Below are 10,837 nucleotides of genomic sequence, written 5' to 3'. Positions count from 1 at the left end.
TTTTGGGATTTGGTGGGGGGAGATTGGAGCGCAGGGGCCACAGTTTTTTGAAACTTCAAATCCTGACCCAGTGACACACTTTTCCAGCAAGACCACACCTCCTAAAATTTCCCAACCAGTTTCACTAATTGACGACCAAGTATTCAAATATATGAGCCTAAGAGGCCCTCCTCATTCAAATGACTACATTTCACTCTGTAGCCCAGGTTAGTCTAGAACTCATTATGTAACCCAGGCTGGCCTTAAACTTGTGGCCATCCTCTTGCCTCAGTCTCCTGCATAGTAGGATTGTAGGCATAAACCACCATGCCTGCCTCATCAGTGCCTCCCAGCAACCACATGGTGGCTCACAACCATCTATAATGTGATCTGATGCATTCTGTTGGCCTGCAGGTGTACATGCAGGCAGAGCAGTGTATACATAATAGTAAATAAATAAATCTTTAAAAAAACAAACTTTCCTAACCACATCCAGAATAGAAATTCAGTTCAACCAGGAAAAGCTCATGAGTTAGTACAAGTTACTCTTGTTGGAGTGTTGAACTGAGCATGACGCTTTACACCTATAGTCTAAACTCTCCGGACAGAAAGGCAGGAGGATTGTCACGAGTTCAAGGCCTGCCTGAGATACATAGTGAATTTGATGTTCGCCTTGGCTACCTGATCAGACTCTGTCTCCAAAAATTAAACAAACAATAACCACAATAAGACATTTAAGTAAAAGCCAAGAGTTAAGAGTTAAGCCGGGCGTGGTGGCGCACACCTTTAATCCCAGCACTCGGGAGGCAGAGGCAGGAGGATCACTGTGAGTTCGAGGCCAGCCTGGTCTACAAAGCGAGTCCAGGACAGCCAAGGCTACACAGAGAAACCCTGTCTCGAAAAACCAAAAAAAAAAAAAAAAAAAAAAAAAAAAAAAAAAAAGCCAAGAGTTAAGCAACAAGAAACATGCAGGAAATACCACAAGGTAGTGGCCTCTTGTCCTGAAGACCCAGCTTGCCTCCACCTTAGACTTAAAGGCTTATTAGTAAAGACAAACTAGGCCCATTCCTGTTTATGACTAAACCTCTGTTTTTCGAGGACTGGGCTATGCCCCACCTGTCACCTTAACTACTAATGGCTCTGCACTGCCTGCCTCAGGAATGGCATGTCTTTGTTTCCAAACGTTGCTTATAATCATCTTGCAACCCTACCTTTGTTTCAAAAGATTATATGGCTACCTGTTGCTATGACACCTTGTTATGCCCACCTTGCAACCACGTCTTTGTTTCGGGAGGGAATAACCTGTCATGCTTATGTTCTGTACCTGTGACCCTGCCTCTGCACCTGTAACGCGGCCTCTGCGCCTGCGTCTGTAACCCCGCCTCTGCGCCTGTAACCCGCCTCTGTGCCTGAAACCCGCCTGTGCACCTGTAACCCCGCCTCTGCGCCTGTAACCCCGCCCCTGCGCCTGTAACCCGCTTCTGTGCCTGTAACCCGCCTGTGCACCTGTAACCCCGCCCCTGCGCCTGTAACCCCGCCTCTGCGCCTGTAACCCGCTTCTGTGCCTGTAACCCGCCTGTGCACCTGTAACCCCGCCCCTGCGCCTGTAACCCCGCCTCTGCGCCTGTAACCCGCTTCTGTGCCTGTAACCCGCCTGTGCACCTGTAACCCCGCCCCTGCGCCTGTAACCCGCCTGTGCGCCTGTTCTGCTCACTAAATCCTCCATTTGGAAACCTCTATAAAGCCTTGTCTTCCTTGTATCCAATGCTGACCTCTCAAATCCTGTCTTTTGGGGAGGCAGCCGAGCGCGCACACACACACACACACACACACACACACACACACACACACACACACACACACACGCTTGCCTTAATTAGCTGCTTGCTTTAACTAATTGAGCCATGATGAGTTGGTTGGTGGTCTTTCTCCTCCCATTCTTGGGATTAACTATCCTTCCCTTTGCGCTGCCCTGCTGTGTGGGGCTGGCTACCTCCATCAAGCTACCCCATTGCATCTGTCATACAAACCCTTAGATTAGCCTTATGCCAGGGCAAACTGGCTCAGATGTCTTGGTACACTGTTGCAACCTCGCGCTCTGAGACTGAGGTTGGCGGATGGAGAGGGCCAGCCTGGGCTACATGTAAACTATAGAAGTTTATCTTGGTATTTAACACCCTTTGTCTTCTCACTATTTTCCCTGCTTGTTCTATTGACTCCTTCCCGTCCTCTCAGCAAACATGTTTTTCTGCTCGGGACCTTTGTACATTTCTTTCTTTTTTCTTTTTGGTTTTGTTTTCCGAGACAGGGTTTCTCTGCGTAGCCTTGGCTGTCCTGGACTCACTTTGTAGACCAGGCTGGCCTCGAACTCACAGCGATCCGCCTGCCTCTGCCTCCGAGTGCTGGGATTAAAGGCTGCGCCACCACTTGTACATTTTCTTACTCCCTTTGTTCTTTCTCTACGTACTTGTTTTCTGGACGAGTGCTCCCCACGATGCCCTTCCTCCAACTGCTTCAACCTAGAGACTTGGCCGTGATTGGCTAATACTTTTCTGCTGAGTCACATCCTCCACCACACTCGTGCTGGGCAAACACTGTCTGAACCACAAACCCACTAACCTGTTCTTTTTCTACACATATAGAGACATTTCTCTAGTACGAACTGTAGAAACGATCCCTGCAAGTATAATCTTACCTGTTTTCTAGAGGCTCACGTCAGATCGCACCTTATTTTGGTTGAAAAGGGACCTTCCCACAAGCAAATCGTATTTATTATGTATTTATTATGTATACAGTGTTCTGCCTGCATGTACCCATGCAGGCCAGAAGAGGGCACCAGATCATATTATAGATGGCTGTGAACCACCATGTGGTTGCTGGGAATTGAACTCAGGACCTCGGGAGGAGCAGCCAGTGCCCTTAACCTCTGAGCCATCTCTCCAGCCCTCACCTTTCTATATTTAAGTCCAGGGGGTTGAATTCTTGGGGGGCAAGCTTCTTTTATTCATTTATTTTTTTCATCCAAGCCTGATGCTAATGTTCCTCTGAGTGCTCCTCCCAAGGAGGAAAGTTTGACGGTGGGTGGCTCAGAGGCTCCCATCCCCCACTCCCATTTCTATTTACTACAAATGCATTAGGTAGCAGTCTAAGGGGCTACCCAGGAGAATTAATTTACTTTCACTTTTCCAGTATCTGGGCCAATTCACCACATTCATTCATTCATTCATTCATTGTTAAGATCTTTTTTCCAAATCACCCTTGGGTCTAGAGGTAACCTGATCCAGGAGCGACACCACCTCTGCAGAAGGTCGCGCTAACCGCACCTTCTCGGCCATTCCTCCCCGGGGCTCTATCCCTCCTCGAAAGCTTCCTTTGGAATGCGGAGACCTAGCAACCCAGCTACAGAACAGGTAGGTGGACTTTGCCCTCCAGGGTCCACGCCCAGCTGCTGAAGGCTGGGGGAGGGGGAGGAGGAGGGAGTGAGCGCCAGCGAACGCCACTGGAATGCTGGCTGTATCCAAGATGAGGAATCTTCAAATCTAAACATGTTACAATAAATATTTGCCGAACAAATAAAGGGGAGAAGCTGTTCAGAGCCCAGCAAGGTAAGCCAAGCCAGTCTTCTGACATACCTCAGCCGCTCACACTGGGAGCCAGCTTTAATGCCAACTGCCTCAGTTGGCAGGCGAAGCAGCATCCCAGAATCTTTTCGGTGTGGTGGGACCAAAAGCCCTACTTATTGACAGGCTTCCAAAATCGGTGGGCTTACAACCTGTGGTTGGGTCCCTTCCTGCTTATAAAGATCACTCTGATACACGTAAACTTACAGCACTCGCTTCCCAAGCCATTCGTTCTACACATATTTTATTAAGAGCCAAATACGCGCTGGCCTCGTTATAGGCATTTGAAATGAGGCGTACAATACGAAAGAAAAGGAAGATCTCGGCTCTCCGGCCGAGCTCTTCGTAGGGAGACAAAAAGATGAACAGGATTTTTTAGAATGAGGTGATAAACAATACAAAACAAAATTAGGTGATAAATAGTACAAAATTGCAAAAAAAGACTATGGAGACCAGGAGCCCCGGGGATGAGAATCCACAATTGGGGGGGTTCTGGTTCGGACTGCCGATAGATAACGCAGGCGAGCGGAGATGCAGGACGCGCTGACGTCGGGAGACTACGAAGAAATTTTCTGCGGAAAGTGACAGAACAGAATTCTGGCTCACGCGGAGGGAGACGAAGGGCAAGAAAGGGCTGCGGTGGCTAGATTTGCGTTGAGAAGAGCACGCGGGAGGCGCTCCTCACGCACCCCAAGGGATGCTCTGGCGATAAGATACCCCAAGTCCGCAAAGCTCCGACGCCCCCAAAATGGCCTCTTAGGCCCCTCGGCGCCCCACCCCCGCCCGCCCACGTGACCTCCCCTCCCACCCACCCATCGGGCCGGGGGAGGTGGGGGGGGGGACACCCCGGTTCTGGGTTCCCGCGGTGTCTGCCCCGCCCCTTGCGGAAATCCGACCAATAGAAGGAGGGGTGAGGCGGAGCGGGAGGTGACGGCCAACGGGGCGGAGCTTCCGTGGAGTAACAGGTTGGTGGGCGGGAGAGAGGAGGGAGCCCCAGAGCTCGGAGGGGCTTGGCCGCCGCCGCGCGTGCTGCACGGGCGGGCGGACCCAGCGCTAGCCCCTTGCGGGGGGTGTGGGAGCCTGGGAGCGTGGAGCTGGCCCCCGGTGAGTGAGTCTGCTGGGCGCGAGGACACCTGCGATGCCTGGGCGGCGGGGCGGAGGCGTCGGATGCCCTCCTCCTGGGCACAGGTGCTGAGTTTAGGGAGGAGGGGCGGTCGGAGCGCGGTGGCAGAACTACGGACTGGCCCCTTAGGCTCCACGGTGGCAAAAGCGAGTGGTGGGGAAGGTGCCAGGTGTGGGGCACCCGAGGGGTAAGGTTATTTATTCCCAGGGCATGCTTGCGTTTCGGCGCTACGATCTCTGGAGGTCAGGCGTCAGCCCTTGGGGCAGAATTTCTCTTGGAGACCAGCATTGGGGCGGGGGCGGTGTGTGTGTGGGGGGGGGGAGAAGAGTGCCGCCAGAGGTGCAGAGACTGAAGTGGAGATGTCAGCATGTGCTGCTGGTGTTTTTGGTTTTTTGGAGGGGGGTGATCCTCCCCGTCAGTCCACGCCGGCCTCTGACACCCTCCTTTTGGCTTTGGAAGTGCTCTAAAATGTGGGACCATTCTCTGACCGTTTGCCTACAGGTGAAAACAGTTGCCAGTAAGACGCTAAGGTCAGAATACCAGGGCATTCCCGCCTTACGCCCCCCACCCCACCTCCGCCCCTTTGCTAGGTGTGAGATTTCATGCCAGGAGAATTTTTCCTTCTTCCTCTAGAAAGAACTGTGTGTGTGTGTGTGTGTGTGTGTGTGTGTGTGTGTGTGTGTGTGTTTATGGGAGAGGAATGAAGAAACACATCTCTGGACCCACAAGATAGCCGAATAATGTTTGCCTTTTTCGGGGGTGTGGAACGAGGGGTGATCTGGGTTTTAAGGCAGCCCGATGCTGGCCTTGAACTTGCTGTACAGCTGAGGCTGACCTTGAACTGATTGTCTCCAGCTGCCAATGCCAGATTTACAGGCTTGTGTCACCACACCCACCTAGAAATAAATAGTCGTCTTTCTTGGAGGCCTGATGTCAAATCTTTCCTTCTAGCAAATATATACATATTTTTTTTCTCCTCTGGTTCTAGATTTGGGTTGGGGGGACGACAATGGTGAGGTTTGGGAGTGCAGCTAATTTCCTTGATGCCCCTCATAGAATCGAATCCTTTCGATTCCCTGAAACCCTAGCAGGCATCTCTGATGCATAATCTTTGATAACTGGCTGTAGTTACTAGTGGTGCAGAACTCCCTAGGAGGCCAAAAGACTAGGGGAACTACACCTCCAAATTCCCGGGCCACATGAGAGGCGTGTGTGTGTGTGTGTGTGTGTGTGTGTGTGTGTGTGTGTGTATGTATGTATGTTGGGCCCAGGCTACTTCTGAGGTGAATTTCCTTGCCTTAGGCAGCAGTGGAAGCAGAGTCAGCCTTAGCTTGGCCCCTTTGATGCTCTGTCGGAAGACAGTTGCTGTAATTGGGAAATAATTAGCCACCGCTATGTAGACAAGCTGCCTACATATCCCAGGGCAGCTTTCCTTTCACCCGGGTATTTGGGAGTTTGGGTCTGGCTCTGGAGGCCTGCTGATTCAGAGATTTGCCTGATTCTAAGAGGATTCTGACTCCCTGTGGTTCCCAGGCTGGCCTGCCTGCCTGCCTGCCAGTCGCCCTTGTGGGAGAAGAGAGGGCCAGGGCTGCTTCTTTTTGTCCTAGGGAGGGGAGACCCAAGGGCCTGGGAGCTGACGGAGGTAAGTGTAAGACCAAGAGCGCCGCTTTGGGAGTGCTGCAGGGACAAGTCTTCTGGCCACACACTGGCCTGTCACCAAGTCCTCTGTGTATGTCTAACTACTGTCCCCTCCTCCAGAGTCTAGGCCTTGTCAGGTAGGCTGGACAGAGCTTTCCACTCTTGGTCTTGTCCCTGTGCCTTAGGTGGGGGACCTCTCTGGTCTGTTCTGCAAGGTTCCAGAGTGGCCTTCCGAGGGCCCTCCCTTCTCTTCGCTTCTCAAACCAGTCCGGCCAGTTCGTAAGAGCCCAGTGCTTCATTGTGTTGTCTTACCCCCACTGGCCAAGCAGCTCTGGTTTGGCTATCAGGTTTCTGCTTTTCCCAGTGTGGACCTGGGCTGGTATCCACTTGGGGAGTCCTGTTTGGGCCTACGAGGAGCCTTCTTATCAAACGATAAGGTCACTAAGCCGCTCTGTTTTTATTTTGACCATTTGCTTGCTTTCTCGCTGCCGCTGAGGTGGTTCCAGTGCTGTCCACTTCCTAAATGCGCCAATTATTCAGCATCCAGCGTATTGCCTGTCCCTGTGTCTACACCCGAAACCACCCCGCCCCCACCCACTTCCTGCCAGAAGCCCAGGGACCCTGTCACTCCTAGTCGGAAGCCAGATGCGTATGGCTGGGTCAGAGGTGATGGAATTGGGGCAGGGCGAGCTAATGAGTAACTCGGGGAGAAACGGCTGTCCGGCTGGTACAGGTGTAGCGTGCCTTCTCCCAGCGTTCCGGAAGGAATGGCAGAGGCAGACAGATGGCACTGACTTAACTTCTGTCCTGGCCTTTTCCCAGAGTACAGTTGGTGAGAAGTGCCCTGGGCATGTGCCAGGGGAGGGAAAAGAGGGTCAGGCATCTGGTGAGAGCACAGGCCCTGGGCTTTGGGCTTCGAGTTGTTGGTCCTGATTCTTGTTTACCTGCCTAGGCCCTTATGCAAGGCCTGGGACGCTGCCCTGCCCCCTTGGCCCCGCCCCACTGTCCTCTGTAACTGAAGGCGGGTGGGTAGGTTTCGGGTTTTCCGTGTTGAATCATTTAAAGGTCTATTTTCTGACCCAACCCTAAAGATCTCTTAGTCCCGACCCCTGACCTACACGTCCTGGAACTGATAGCAGTTGAGGCTGTGAGGGAGGGACGTGTCTTTGGAACCTAGGGGAGCCCTGGATAGCACCCCTGCCTTGTCTGGCACTCTGGCCCAAGGGGCTGGGCGCTTTGCTGTGCCTACTCAGTAAGGAGCTCCTTGACCTGATCTGGGAGATCTGCAGATACACTGACAGGGCAGAACTTCGTCATGAATAAATCATGTGATTTCTGAGAGCTGGCAGTTTAGGTGCACCTGAATGTGAGATCAGGACTGCCCAGGGCACAGAGTCCAGACCCGGAAGACATCTTGTTACTGAGGCCCAGAGAGTGCCGTGAGGCATCCATGGCATATCTTTCTGCTGCTGGGAGAGTCCATAGCCTTGGAAAAAGTATTCATTTGCATTCTCCGTGTTCCAGGCAGAGGACAGCCTCGAGTCTCAGTGTTTGTCCTGGAGGGCCCTCTTGTGTAGTGGAGGACACAGGAAGTTATCTCTACAGTAGTTGTCTGGAGTTCAACTGAGGTAAACAAACAAACAAACATGGTGGAAGCTCGGCAAGAAACCATCTGCTTTTCCCAGTGAGACAAGCACGACCTTGCCTCTTTCTTCTACTTTTTTTTTTTTTTTTTGGTTTTTTGAGACAGGGTTTCTCTGTGTAGCCTCGGCTGTCCCGGACTCACTTTGTAGACCAGGCTGGCCTTGAACTCACAGCGATCCGCCTGCCTCTGCCTCCTACGTGCTGGGACTAAAGGCGTGCACCACCACTGCCGAGCTCTGGCAACTTCTTTCTATTCCCTCCTCCTGGCAACTGTTGAGACCGACAGTATCTCTCTCAAACCCTAACAAACTTGTCTTTAAGTTTTCTTCTGAGCGCATTTATAAATTCTTGTATTGTTGAAACAAACTTAAAGAGGGAACCTTGATTTCCTCAGCAGCTACAGATGAGTTCAGGACCAGCCTGGGCTACATAGACCTTGTCTCAAAGAAAGAAAAGAAAAATAAATAGAGAGAGAAAGAAAAAAGAAAAGAAAAAATTACATGTTATGAAATTAACGCATGTGAAGGTAGACGGAGGCTGTATAACTGAAGCTGATCTTGAACTCATGGCAATCCTCCTGCCTCAGCCTCACAAGTGCTGGGGTTATATATGAACGTGATTTTCCAAGTGAGGTCCTGACTCAAGTGCCGTGGTTATCAACCTTCCTAATGGTTTTCGACCCTTTAATACCTCATGGTGTGGTGACCCCCCCCTGCAACCATAAAACTATTTCCCTTGCTACTTCATAACTTTAATATTACTACTGTTATGAATCATAACATAGACACCTTAGGTGACCCCTGTGAAAAGGTCACGACCCACAGGTTGAGAACTACTGCTCTGTTGGGAGGGCTCCTTCCCTCTGCCTTCACAAACTTAAAAAAAATTCTGTGTTGAAAGTTTGTGTGGGCTGCGTCCTTGGGAGGGAGGTGGATTGCTTTGCTCTCCCAGCCCCAGGGCTGCCAACGTGAATCATTCTCAATAAAGGGTTTCTCCATCCCATCCTTTCTCCAGCTGGGAAGGGCTGAGGGTGCTAAGAATTCCCTCAATGTTCACTTCTCCCCCAAACCCTTTCTCACCTGAACTCGGCCCCTCCCCCCCCTCCCTTCAGCTGCCCCGGGTTCCTGGCTTCCTAGAGCTACTATCTCTAGGAGGGACCTTGCCAAGTTTCCTTGGCCAAGAGCCCCACAGGGAGGTTGCTTTGGGCACGATTGTTTTTCTGTCTGGCACACCTGAGGCTCCTCCCTCCAGCTCGGTGCTGGGCTCCCGGAAGAGACTAGCAGGAGTAGGGCAGCTCCATTTGCTGGTGGTAATGCGCTTGGAACAAAACCTCCCTCCCAAGTTCCAGGAGCCAGGGCAAACCTGGAACACATTCCATTCGCTGACTCGAATCTTAGGCAGTGTGGACCAGGAAGTTGGCCTGCTCATGGCCTTGTCTCTTTTTATATTTTGGTTTTTTGAGACAGGGTTTCTCTGTGTAGCCTTGGCTGTCCTGGACTTGGCTTTGTAGACCAGGCTGGCCTCGAACTCACAGCAATCTGCCTGCCTCTGCCTCCCCAGTGCTGGGATTAAAGGTGTGCGCCGCCACGCCCGGCATGGCCTTGTCTCTTATCCTGCAGCCTGCACACTAAAACCCACATTTAAAGGGCTGGAGATGAAGCTCTGTCGGTAGAGGGCTTGGCCTGGCGTATACGAAGTCCTGAGTTCCGTCCCTGGCCTAGTGGCTCAGGAAGTGGAAAGAGAAGGATCGGAAGTTCACGGTCATCCTCAGCTGTGTCACCAGTCGTGAGGCCAGCTTTGACCACCTAAGACCATGTCTCCAGCTAGGCATGATGGTGCACGCCTTTAATCCCAATGCTCTGGAGGCAGAGGCAAGCAGATCTCTGAGCTGAGGCCAGCCTGGTCTACAAAGCGTGTCCAGGCCAGCCAGAGCTCTGTGTAACAGAAGGTCATATTTAAGACCTCCCTCCTCCTCCCCTGCTTTCTGTTTTCTTTTCTTCTCTTGGTGCTGAGGATCAAATCCCAGGTCTCACACATGTTAAACGGATGCTTTAGTGCCCCCCTCACCCCCTCCCCCAGTCACAACCCAACCCAAAGTCTTTTCTCAAATAGGTGGTATAGCTACACAGTTCCAAGTTAAAAAGGGACAGAAGGGGACACCGTAGACAGCCCAGAGAGTAGAAGCTCTTCTGTCCTTGTCTAGCCCCCAGTACCCTCGCTCCAGAGACATCACCGATGTCACTTTAAGGATCTTCCCAGGAATGGGATGCCACATTTTGTGGTTTGTTTAATAAACTCTTCAATAGGGGGGGTTTTCTTTTTTTCAAGGGAAAGGAAGAACCAGAGGGATTTTGGGGGTGTACCTTTACTTGGTGGACCCATGGCTATCTGTGTTGTATGTGAAGATCAGAAAATTATCTTCAAAGTCTTAGTAAGCCACAATCCTCAGGACTGTATCAAAAGAAATAATTGTTTTGGGTTTGTGGGCCTCAAACTATATTATCTGTTTATTTCTGATTTTTTTTTTTTCCTTCCTGTGTTAGAGTCAAACCCAGGACGTTGCATACACTAGGCAAGCTGTCTACTACTAAGAACTACCTTCCTAACTTTTCTTTCTTTCTATTTTTCTTTTCTTTCTCTCTCTCTTTTTGTTTGTTTGTTTTTCGTAGCAGGGTTTCTCTGTGAGGCCTTGGCTGTCCTGGAACTAGCTCTGTAGACCAGGCTGGCCTCGAACTCACAGAGATCGGCCTGCCTCTGCCTCCTGAGTGCTGGGATTAAAGGCGTGCGCCACCACTTTTGGCTTCTTAGACTTTTCTAAGTGTGCTATCTGGAT

The sequence above is a fragment of the Acomys russatus genome, chromosome 15 (genome assembly GCF_903995435.1).
Source record: "Acomys russatus chromosome 15, mAcoRus1.1, whole genome shotgun sequence".
In the NCBI taxonomy this organism is placed as follows: Eukaryota; Metazoa; Chordata; class Mammalia; order Rodentia; family Muridae; genus Acomys; species Acomys russatus.
The sequence above is the reverse complement of the archived record's forward strand: the minus strand, read 5'-3'. Positions refer to the sequence as shown.